The sequence below is a fragment of the Pleuronectes platessa genome, chromosome 12, assembly GCF_947347685.1.
Source record: "Pleuronectes platessa chromosome 12, fPlePla1.1, whole genome shotgun sequence".
NCBI classification, from domain to species: domain Eukaryota; kingdom Metazoa; phylum Chordata; class Actinopteri; order Pleuronectiformes; family Pleuronectidae; genus Pleuronectes; species Pleuronectes platessa.
This window is the reverse complement of record NC_070637.1, coordinates 7,936,332-7,948,602: the sequence shown is the minus strand read 5'-3', so window position 1 is coordinate 7,948,602 and position 12,271 is coordinate 7,936,332.

Sequence of the window (12,271 nt, the reverse complement as noted above, 5' to 3'; positions counted from 1 at the left end):
TCACAATGTTTCGGCTGCTCCGCTCTGTTTAGCTGTTGTTGTCACTGATTCATCTAAGATATGAAGCTTGTTAAAAATCTGGGAGTCTGATAGTCTTTCATATCTATTACATTTTACCAGAATTTCCTTCATTATGTTCTTAAAAAGGTTTTAAATTTAACTTGATGAAACCCTGATATAAAACAGTAACTTACAGCATATCCTGTACACAGAGTCAGGTGAAGCATCTTCCTCTTAATGACTGGACCTTGACTCTGATCACCCACAATCGTTATTTTTGACTTTTCTCTCTTTTAACGTTTCATCTCTGCGGGCCTCAACTGCTTCTCAGTGCTGCAGTCCAGCCCCTCGCCCCAACCCTCCACCGCTCCTCAAGAGAAGGCAGACTTCGACGGAAGGTATGAGATGACAACGCTGTCTGATTTGAAGGCTCCTGTTGGTGTTAGGTTTCTCTGAAACTTGAGGAGAGTGTCTCTGTGATTTTGATATTTATCTTTTCTGCTAGCAGGATATTTTTAACTTTGATTAACTAGAATCCATTAATTTAAAAATAAATCAGTTCTGTCAATAGGGTTTTGTTTTGCTTCTGTTTAGGTCAGTGATAATAATTTTGTAGTAGGTTCCAAATTGGTGGAAAAGCTTGATATTCAGAGTTTCTCATTTACACTGCCATCCTTCCTGACTCTTTGTTTATTCGTCCCCCACGCAGAAGAGGCAATAAGAACAGGAATCGCAGGAATCGCCTCTACAATCTGCTGCACAATGCGCCTGCTGTTTCTCAGCCTGATCCGTTGACCAGGGGAACCAGTTCGAAGGAGCTGCTGGACGGTCCAGCCCAAGAGGACGAGTGGTATTGGTGATAGCCCTTGTAAATACAGTGTGGACATTACACATGTATACCAATAAACTAATCAATACAGGAATTTGTTTAGGGAAACAAAAAATGAAATCTGATGTTGATCTCTAGTTTCCTTATATTTTCAGTTATGTATGGAAAAATATATACAAGTATTAAAATATCCTTTTGCTATCATTTGATGCAAGCATTTCATTATTTGAAGGCAAACAGCATTTCTCATTGTGAGAAACTAGTTTTTTTCCGTCTGTAGCTTACACAATATTTGCAGCTCCTTCCTTATTCTTTAATCGTTTGCGTGCCTGCACAGAAGGTCTTTCTATTTTTATTAACAGCTTTATAGAAGAATCCTTTAATAAATCCTTCATTAACTTTAATTGTACTTGCATTTATCCATATTTTGGCACCAAGTAAGTACAACCTATTTCCCAGAGGTCAGTTGAATTAGCACTAGATAAATAGAAAAAAGATAGAATTTTGCATGGTGTTTACTGGGTTATTTTTTATTTTTTATTGTTTTTGGGGAGGCGTGGGGTTTGGAACCCTATATTCGTGAATAATGGCTGAAAATGCAGTGAGTGGGAAAAGTGGGGGTGCCTGTTTTTGCACTAAGGAGTAGTTTTGGTGAAAAACTAATGTTTGCAATCAACTCAGAATCATGAAAAACCCCTAGTTTGACCCCTCACAAGTTACCTAAAGCCAAATTTAACATTTTCGATTTTTCAAAAATCGGTTACAGGTACCCCAACTTTGAGCAAATTTTTAGGAGGTTTCCCACGGGAGTTGAATTTCAACATTTTAAGACATGATATTACACACCTTCCTAAACACAATTGTGAAAACATTTCTTGGTAAGGATTTAGTTCCCAGATTTTCATATGTTGCCCTCACTAATAGTATATTTTACTGGTCTTTATAGGGATTACTGCTTATAATAATCAGCTACCTCTGTTTTTGTGATGGTGACATGACGTCATACAAAGTTGCCCCACCAGAAATTTCAAGCTAAAATCGCCACTGCATCTGTGAATATTCTCTTTTCCTCAGCTCCTGCACCCCAGGCTACTGATTTTACGTTCCCTTTCTCTTTTTCTTTATGAAACTTTTGAGGGTTGTCTTCATCAATATTTCTATCCCTTCCAGCTTTTCTTAAGGACTTCTTTCCTTGCATGACCTCAGTAGCTGCACTCTCAATCTCTGCGAGGGGTGTTTGGCCCCAGGTTGTCTTCCTGGTGTAGTTTCTTGGCATGATGGCTTTTCTACAATGTTTATGACATTAAAAATAAAACATATATAATGTAATATAACACTAAAATATGTTTAAGACTAAACTTAACTTGTGCTTCATGGTGGGTTAAAGTGAGACAGTGTCTCACTTTACCCCACAGCATTTGTCCCACTTTACTCTTATCAATTCAGGCTAATCTTCAGCTAGCATCAATCACATGGTTTTATATGTTGGAAGTTCACCAACATGTTTGATATAAGTTTTTCTACATTATTCTATTCATTTTGACACAAAAGTTGATTAAGTTCAAAACAAGAAAATGTTCTTTTAAATGCAATAAACACATTTTTTGCATACCTTCCAATCATTACAAAAACACCCAGTGAGAAAACTACTGGAATTTGAAATATTTATTCATATCCCTTTTGCATTTCTGCCAGTGCTGGGGGAAAATATTTCTTTTAGCCCACAGCAAGATTTTCATGGTCGACAGGTGGGAGCGGGAATGTGGGAGGAATTACAGATATTTGTTTGCAGCAGTGAATCTTTGCAGTAGCCAACTGCCTGCACTGTCACTGTCAACCTGAGTCATCGTAAAGCATTGATCTCTCCTGAGTGTGACGATAAAATACTTTAACTGACAGCAATCAGCTCCTTTATTCCAACTGATCCTAATGTTGTGTAGTAACCTGGTACCCTGACATGACCAGAAAGAAAATATAAAACAAGACCAGTGGATGATTAATTCAGTCTTTAAGTCCCTTTATCCTGAGACATGTAAACAGAGATAAAGCGTATCATCATGCAGTCTGGGCAAGCACCTTGAATCCAAGCCAGCCTCCGTTTGGGAAAATACCAATGACTGTTGAGTTAGATGCTTAGCTGCCTGTGAAGGGCTCTTTAAACGTGGTTCACCTCAAGGACCAAGCTCTGTACGTTTTAGCAGTCAGTTAGGACTCAGTGTTTGTTAGACGGCCCCTCAGTGTCAGGTCTGAAGACTGTTTCCATTTGATGAATTAAAGATTTCCACAATGAGAAGACTACACAAAGCTGCAGTCAGCGTCTGGAGGGTTTCATCCTCTCGTCTCTGTCATGAAACACGTCATCACAGCAGGCATTTTCAAAGTGTTCTCACATCTCTTGGAGAGCTGTCAGGGATTTGAGAGACAGGGTGCTCCTGAGGGATGTGATGAAAAAAAACATGGATGATCAATTAGCTGGACTGCTTTTCATATACCACTTTTGCATGACCACAACAAATCCCCATCTGTCCACCTGGGGTCCAGCTCCTACCTCTACTCCAGTTCCGTGGCAGCAGGAAAAATGAGAGATGACAGTTGATAACACTCTGTGATGGAGTGCACGTGGTGAAGCAGAGAGATATATATCCCCCTCACCACTTCACCACAAAGCGAAAGGTCATCGCAATTCGGTAACGCTATGGCTGAGCATATCGGGCCTGGGCTGCACAACCTTAATTACACACTCACTTTGGGATGGCTCTTAGATTGATTTGCTCACCTTAGATAAATCACAGGCCAGAGTCGCCATCATCTGCCTGTCAACTGAGTGCTAAATCCAGCACGGCGGATGGGAGCTCAGCAAGGGGGCAGCTCAACATCCATGTAAATAGTGTTGCTGTCAGGTGTACAGTCTACTAACTTATACCCATGTTCACACAGGAGACGAAGCTTGAGCTGCTTCTGTCCTACATCTCTCCAGTGTGTAGACTCAGGCTGGTCAGGGACAGTTAAAGGGAAGAACATTGTCCTGAAGTGTAAAAACATGACTGAAACTCGAGGCTGGGGTCTGCAGAGGTGAGACTGGTGTAAACTCAATAGGCATTTTGAAACATGAAAGTCTGAAACAAGGTTCATGTCGTGTTTATTATGCAGATTTCATTGCAATTTAGAGATCGCGCCAAAGACTTTGTATATAGGCTGCATCCCCCTCTACTTGACATTGTTTAGTTGGTAGACGGTCGTGCATTTGAGGTTGACGTGTTGTCAACTTGTCAGGTGTCTTTCCTTCTGAATGGAACACATTTTTTATTTCGTGGCCATGATAGTATTAAAACCAGCATCACAAACTTCAGCCCCAGGGCCTAGTTCTAATTTGAAAAATGAACGCCCTCATCGTTCAAACATTGTATCTCAGGCAAAGACAGCAAGCAATCTAACGCAGGGGTTCCAAAACTTTTCCATAGCGAGGGACCCCCATGTAGCATAAGCCTCTGACGGGGACCCCCCAGTTGCAAACTTTTTTTTAATTACTTGTGCAATATGATGGCAAATATCCAAAATCAAACATAGAGCTTCTTGATATATTTCCCGTATTTTTATTAATAACTAATAATCTGTCTTACATCTGTTACAAACATTCCTTGTCATTTCTGTATAGTCATATTAAACATAAACATATATATATATATATATATATATATATATATATTCTAGTTATTTCTATTTTGTTATTTATTCATCACATTCAGTGTGTCTTTTCTGTTATAAACAGTGCTTGTCATTTAAGTATGTTGGTATCTGTGTGTATACCTGGCCCCTCATTAGTGGGAGGGGTGGGCTTGCTGGCTCCCACACAGTTAATATATCCTTGTTTTTTTGGCTGTCAGTGCCAGACGACTGTTTTTCTCCACTTGCAGACATGCCCTGTGCTTTCTTTTCAATGCCTTCAATGTAGAAGAGCCAGACTCGCAGAGGGTATGTGGTGACTAATGGAAGAAGAGATTTCATTCCTCTGAGTTTTAGATGTCAAGGTGATAGTCTGCGGTTGTGGCAGTATTGCAGCTGAGTCATCTTCAGTCCAGTGGTCTGATGGTCTTTTTCTTTTAAAAAAAAATGTTTTTGAAAAACAGTGATCTAACGCACCTGGGAAACTCTGCCTCTGGAGACCAGTAAAGCTTCTGCTTCGTTTTGCTCTTTTATTGTTTCATGCTGTCTCATCTCCCTGCATTTGTTTTGATAGTGTGAACTATTCAATAAAGTGTTTTCACACTGCAAACAATCCAAACCATGATTCAGTGTGATCTGAACTGTGACCAGCACTTCTGGTCTGATTAAACAGTTTCCTTGCTGGTCCAGACCATGATCCAAGGTACCCACCACACCTGTTGTTTTTGTTCGTCTTCAGTCTAAAGCTGTGTCACAATTCAGGGACCGCATCCTTTGGAGGAGCTGGTCTACGCAGCCATCATGGGCTGCATCCTTTATCAGCCGTGTACACTGCTTTTCAACTGGAGGTCTGTTGCCAGGCAACAGTTGACAAAGTTCTTCAGTTGATTAAGAATGATGACAAGGTGTTTTTAACATGTGTATCATTAAGAGTTCAGCTGAGTACAAATAAAAATAAATTCCTCTGACGTTTTCTCCTTGCCCTTTGCCACCTCTTTGCAAAAACAGTTTGTCACAGAATGTGAATTTCCAACAGGTAAAAAGCAAATGTTTGAGCTTGCTCTGCTCAGTCTCCAGTCAGGTGTTTCATGTACAGTATAAGGAATGTTTCTCCTAATCAGTAATTTACTTTTTGTTTTGTGTTTTATTTATTGTCTGTTTCCAAAGCACTTAGAATTAGAAATAGTTATTTTGCTGTATGTCAAAGAAAGGTGAACTGTACATTTCAAAGCTATCATCTTGTGAGTGTAATAAAGCTGCCAGCTCTCAGGGTCCAGCACTTCACCGCCAGTAGAATTGCATGTCCAGTGCTCGTCACATGACGTCTTCAGCAAATCGGAAATTTGTCAAACCCTCAATGAAAAGCTAAGGGGCGAGGTCTAATTCAGTCTGTCATTACCAATTCCTGTCACGACTTTGCTGTGATTGTCACACACCTCATTTAAATTCATCAGGCGCAAACAGCCTCCACACTGGATTTTTAAAGCCGGAGACGAAGACAGACCTCAGATATGATGTCCCTCTGTCCCTGTTTTTATCACAGCAGCCTTATGAACACTGTTTTGTTGTTTAAAAGATGAGCTGGAGATGGCAATCAATTTTTTTTTATTATCCCATACTCTCACAAAAGGGAGCGCAAAAGAAGAGGCTGGACATAAATAAATGAAACTTCTGGCTCCCATGGTGACCACTACTCTGATTGTCCCCCCTGTCAGTTCATTTTTATAGATATGTCCGAATGTGGTCCACAACAGTTGACAAATATTTATATGCTTTTGATGTTTTAAGAAATTGACCATAAAAACGTTCGCCAAAGATTCGTTAAACTCATCATTGTAATGACGTCTTAAGCACAGAATGTTTTTGTAAAAATGTATTTGTTTTACTTTACTGACACACAGCTGCCAATTCTGTTCAATTGATTTTCATCTGCCAATCTCCCACACGTCTCATTGAGACACAGCGCTGTCACAATATTACATCTGTCAAATACAGTGTTCGCCTGCAACACGACAGTTCAGAGTGTGTTTGAGTTTTATTAAGACAAACTGATGTACACCTGATACATGAAAGGGAAAATAGAGGGATTTAACTCTTCCAGCTCCGGTGCTGTCTTTGCGATTTTGTTAATATCCCTACCCTACTTAATATGTCAAAATGTCCAGCTATTGCTTACCAAACTTGGACAGCATCATACTTACATTATTGACAATATACCTTATTATTTTTATATATATATATATATACCCTTTTTTATGACATTGTGTAGCTTAAAAAAATTAAATAGTTTTTCAGTGACTCTATAAAGTCACCAAGGACATGCAATGCCCTACATTGCTGGTGGATTTGCATGAAGAGAAAAAAAGCAATCACATGTAACAATGGCCTCTTAATACCGAATATAAAAATCAAAAACAACAGCCATCTGGAGGCAATGAAAAACGCGTTTGATGGATCACTTCTGAAGTGATGTGATAACAGCATGTTCTAGGCTGGGTGGGAAAAATGTCTCACTCAAAACAAAGAGCGTGAAAATTAGGGTGAAGTTCAATAGCTTGCTTTCGAGCTGCGGAAATTTGATCAATAAATGTTTTTGACAGGGACATGATTAATTTGCTTCCTTTATATTTTCATGTTTCAACATTGTGTCAGAGGACGCTCTGCAGTGGATAAGCTGGTTGAAAGTGGGTGAAGGACATAAAACAAGAGAGCAGTGTCCCCGTGGGCTTTAAAGACTGAAACAAGTCCTTCGGCAGCCAGTCTCTGGGCTGCGAGGTGAAGAGCAGGACGAGATAAGATCATTTAATCAGAACCGCGCTGATTCCTTGCTTCTCGGGTGATGGGGTCAGCAACACCGGGGTTATAGGTTCACACAGAGTTGTGAGACAGTTAGGAGAGCTGTTCGACAGTTCCAGGGGAAATGCCACAGGATCCTCAAAGCTGCTCCTGACCACCCTGTGCACCATCAAGTGCGACACAGTATTGATGTTGCTTCTCTTCAGAATTCATTCCTTTTGATAAACTGTCAAATTTGCATTCAGCTTACGTCTGTCGTCCTTCACACGTCCTCACAGATGTTGCAGAGGCAGGTGCAACACCGAACTGTCACCTTGTAGAAAGTGACGATGTTTACCTGATATTTCTCTAGGCTGGGATAACACTCGTAGCAATAAGTAGGTCTTCATTAACATTGAAAACCAAATTGAGGACATATTGAGGGACTTACAGACGGACATAGAATGATGTGGACATCATCAGAGAGAAGAGACAGATGAGACAATAGAAGCCGGTTTTTGACATGAACTCCAGTCCAGGCTTCCTTCAGGGTTTGCCTTTCACACATAAACAACACAACACAAGATCCTCCCCTCAGACGTGTTCACAACACAGAAATCTCGGGAGCATTCAGGTGAGGGCTGGTGCAGCAGGCAGAGGCAGGACCTAACTTATTAATTCCACTGTGGAGATCACATGTTTTTTTAAAAACGAATCTTTGGCATTTCAGCCATCATCATCATGCACCCACTTGCAGTGAATTCTGCAGATGATATTCTACTATGTACTCCCATCGCTCATTCAGGTATAATCTGGAGTTTTCACTAGGGAACTGACAGGAGGAATTTGGAGAATGTCTGGAGTCTCTCACCCAGACATTTGCATTCTCACTTACAGTCCTTCTGGAGAATGTCAGGAGATTATCAGGACTTCATCACAAGTCAACACAGGTAGCAGCACGCATCTCTGCCCTTTCTGACTGACATTTCTCAGTGGATGTCTGCACGCCACCTGAAAATTAACCTTGACAAGACTAGATTACTATTCCTTGCCGGGAAAGGCTCTCCCACCCGCATCCTGACTATTGCCTTTGACAACTCTGTGTTAACCCCCACTCAGACTGCCAGGAATCTGGGTGTGACACTCGACAGCCAACTCTCCCTTACTGCCAACATTACTGCAATAATACGTTCCTCTGGCTTCATGCTGTACAACATCAGGAGATTACATCCCCTTCTCACTCAGAGGGCGGCGCAGGTTCTGGTCCAGGCTCTGGTCATGTCACGCCTAGACTACATCAACTCCCTCCTGGCAGGTCTACTTGCTAGTACCATCCAACCTCTGCAGCTCATCCAGAATGCAGCCGCTCGACTGGTCTTTAACCTAAATTCACTCACACTACTCCACTCCTCCGCTCCCTTAACTGGTTACCAGTGGCTTCCCGCATCCGTTTCAAAACATTAGTACTTGCATACCATGCTGCGAACGGATCGGGTACAGTCTACATCCAGGACATTGTCAAACGTTACAACCCAGCCCGTTCACTCCGCTCTGCTTTCTCTGCTGTCCTGGCTCCTAAATGGTGGAATGCGCTCCCCATCGACATCCGGACATCAGAAGGTTTACACATCTTCCGCCACAAACTAAAAACATACCTCTTTCGACAAAACCTTGAATACAATTTTGAAACTAACAATTTAGTAGCACTTAAATGGCACTTACTTATAGCACTTTGTAGTTTAACTTTTTTTTTTTAAAGAAATTGTACTTTCTTGCTTCTTGTTGTTCTAGGTTTGTACCCTCATGGTTGAATGCACTTATTATAAGTTGCTTTGGATAAAAGTGTCAGCTAAATGTAATGTAAATTCTGACATTTTTACATTTAATAAGATGAGACCGCAGGCTTCCTGTAAACTTCATGCCTTATGAACAATGTCAGCTATAAATATAAATAATTGTCTTGTTCATTGACCATGTGAGTGATAAATAATAACAAGACTATTTAAGTACATATTGCTGCCTTTGAAAGTAAATAGATGTTTAGAAGGGTGACGGATGGGATGGACACTGCAGCTGTGTCAGCAGTGGTTGAAATGGTCACAGTGTGACGAGTCCTTCCAAAAATGTCTCTGTTGTTGCTGCTGTTGCAGCACAATTTCACATGCATTGTAAGGGCAGCAGTGACAATTCTGTAATATAACCCAGGGCATATAAGGTTCACACATCAGCAGGTTCCATCCTCCGTCCTGACACATGCTGAGGTTGCTCCAAAAGCTTGACTGCAGTCCCAATGTAAGGTCTTTGGATTAGAATCCAGCTTAACTGCTAAGAAAATCAGTATATTGCCATTGAGTTGATGGATTATGTGGATTAATCTGCCCATGACAAAGGGATTATGGTTGTATTGCACATCATAATACCTATCTTTAAACTATGTGTAGCATAAAAAGTGTCAGTCACTCTAGGACATATCTGCAAACGAATATTAAACAACTTTCCAGTTTCTCTTGGGCCGGGGGGTCTTCAACCTGAACACACACTAACCAATGAGAACTTGTCTCAATGTGGGGAAAGAATGAGGGCTTCTCATTCTTCTCCTTGTGTCTGTGTCTGTTTTCTCAGAGCACTCCAGCTTCCTCCCTCGGTATAACAACATGCAACTAAAATTGTGGTAAGGTTAAGGTTTCGACAGGAAGAGACAACTTTTTGAGGGTTAGGGTTACGTCCTGTCATAATTCCTCTCCCTTGGCCCTTCCCCTGGATATGAAGTGCCCTTCACTGGGAGAGTCCCCTTGCAAACAGAGTCACATGGTAGAGGGCTAGAAAATCTTCCCCTGGGAATGGGGACACCACTCGTTACGTCATCAGCTGCCAACCAACATTATTACAGTGACAGATGGGACAGACTGATCTACTGATCAATACATATACATTGAGAAATGTTCATTAACGCCACTGTTTTGAGGGGGGTCCTGAATAGAGGAATATGGTAAAAAGGGTGTTGGAAGGGCTAGATGGCCACTAGCCCTACATCACATACAGAGAGGGAGCAACACTACCCCAAGTGGTACAGCTAACAAATAAATTGGGACAGGGCATTAGTTGTGGTGGTTAAGGTAAGGGTATGTATTATTTTAATAAATGTCTGTCATGGAGTCTGTCTACTTGTTAAGTATATCGCTGATTTTTATAAATGTCCTTTAGCAACTCTTCTAGTTTACCTAGCAACCAAATCTCTAGTCTGACACACTGGGAAAAAATTGAATTGAAGGGGATTTACCTACAACCATAAAATGAACATAACCCATGTACACTAGCAGTCCCTCATCAGAAATATATACAGGTGTCCAGACAACAGGGTTCAGCAACTATGAATGTTCCAGATGAGCTGCAGCCGAGACAACAGCAGATACGAGCTGTGGCTTGTCAGCTCAACACTTGTCCAGTGGGCTGCAGGTGGAGGAGCAGTCTGTATTGATCTGCAGGCCCCACTGGGCATCAGCTGCCAACGCCCTGCATAGCAAACACAGGTTGGCACCATGAGCATTATCTTGCACTGTTTGCTGCCTGAATCCTGAATTCATCTAAACAGACCAAACTGTCTCATGCGTCATCGTGTCACATGTTGCACTCCTTCATGTTTTAGTGTTGTTAAAAAAAAAAACACAAAGCTGTGCTATACAGGGCAGTGGATTGATTGCTAAAGATAACTGCCCCTTAACTCACAATGTTTTCAAGATTGTGGTCTGTGCAGAATGGGCAAAGGGGAAGGCACAAAAAACAATTCTTCTCACACAGGTTCTGTGTGTGTGTGTGTGTGTGTGTGTGTGTGTGTGTGTGTGTCAATGCTTGTTACAAGTGTGAAGCAGGCAGCAACAGCAATCTGTCTCAGCAGTGCATCACTCTGCTTGTGCCGATTGCCACCTCCACTAGAGTGTGATGAAGGAGGAGGATCATGGGAAGAGAAAGGAGGGAAAGGGAGGTAAGCCAAGGTGGCAAAAGAGACGGAAGACTGAACTTCAAACTTCAGAAGGCTAAAAAAAAGGAATACAATGAATAATGAAAGCAGATAAAAAAAATATCACTGAATATGTCACTGACCACAGTTACTCATCTACACTATCAACAACAGCAGTGAAAAAATGCATATGAGGCTTAGCTGACTCTTTTCTGCCATTTCAACAGAGAGTTCCTAATGGCTGTCACCCTGAGCTCCAGTGTTGGCCTTAGCCTGAGCCTGATGGGCTGAGTAACAGGATTATAGATTCTGTATGCTGCATGTTAAGGCTGGTTTAGGTACTGTTAAGGCTTATTCTGGAAAGAGTGGCGATCCAGGGGTAAACAAAGTGGTACCGCAGATTCTGGTGTGGCAGAAAATGCACATGCACATGTTTGGCATTGTTTATTATTGTTGCCATGTAGCCTGGTTCCCTTTATATCTTTCTTTATATTTTCTTCATCCTGAGACCTCTTTTCTTAGTAGGGGTTTGGATCATATTGCAATGCCCAATGTGTTCACCATAAACGGATTTGGGCATGCCCAGAGTTTATGCACCATCTGTGGAGGCCAACATGAGTATAGAAAAGTTACACTGAAACAAACTTTGTTTCTTTTGCTTTGCTCTTTCTCTCAGTGCAGCTGTCTATTCAGATGGATACAATTTGTGAGGCTTGAATGTAGCAGCAGCAGTAGCAGCACTATTGTTCTCCTCGGGTTACACTAAGACAGTGTATGTTTTGCAGCGAGCCATCAGGAAAATAAATGCGTTCCAATCGATAGCCTGTCTGCACAACAACCCCTCAGAGAGGAGACAGGAGAGACGGACTCTCATCGACATTACGAAATAAATTAACATCAGACAGCAAACAATGCTCAGTCAAATGGCAAACCATGGGTTATCTTGCATAACATAAATTATGTTCATGTTATTAATGTTAATGTTGAATCAGTGAAGCCACATGCTGACTGAGTTACGTCCTGAAAATGAATGGAAGACTGTAATT